The sequence below is a fragment of the Cyprinus carpio genome, chromosome A19, assembly GCF_018340385.1.
Source record: "Cyprinus carpio isolate SPL01 chromosome A19, ASM1834038v1, whole genome shotgun sequence".
NCBI lineage: Eukaryota > Metazoa > Chordata > Actinopteri > Cypriniformes > Cyprinidae > Cyprinus > Cyprinus carpio.
The window spans coordinates 5,157,704-5,158,275 of record NC_056590.1 but is presented as its reverse complement, the minus strand read 5'-3'; positions in this window follow the sequence as shown (position 1 = coordinate 5,158,275).

The window sequence follows — 572 nt, the reverse complement described above, 5'->3', positions numbered from 1 at the left end:
GAGGCAAAAAGGTGACACCAGTCCATAGAAATATGATTTCTGTTGTGTGCAGATGTCATCTTCAGACTTCTGGTCCAGACGTGTTGCAGTTGCAGCTGGTCAGTCTTTGTTCTCCTTTCAGCCCTGAGATCTTCCTCAGATGGTGTTGCACCCTTCATAGATATGCAAATCGTCCATCGAATACTTCACTTCGAAGCAAGGCAGGCAAGAAGTGGGTAGAACCCCAGTGTTCCTCTTTCTGAAGCAGGACACGGGATGTGAACTTATGCAGCAGGGATCATGTGATTTAAAAAGAACATATGGCACAACAAACAGCAAAAATAACATGGCATTTAGCATTGGTCAGACATTTGATGTGGTCAGATTGAATTTGTCTCTGGCAAAAGGCCCTTAAATTGATGTACTTAAAAAGATGGTCAAGGTGAGAACAAAAAGATGATCTGAAAAAGCTCTTAAACTGTTTTTGGAAACATAAAAATAATTGCATTATAATAAAATTAACAATTATTGTTAACACCCCCCTTCATCAGTAAGAGTATCAGCAAATATCCAGTGTGACCAAATACAGAAAT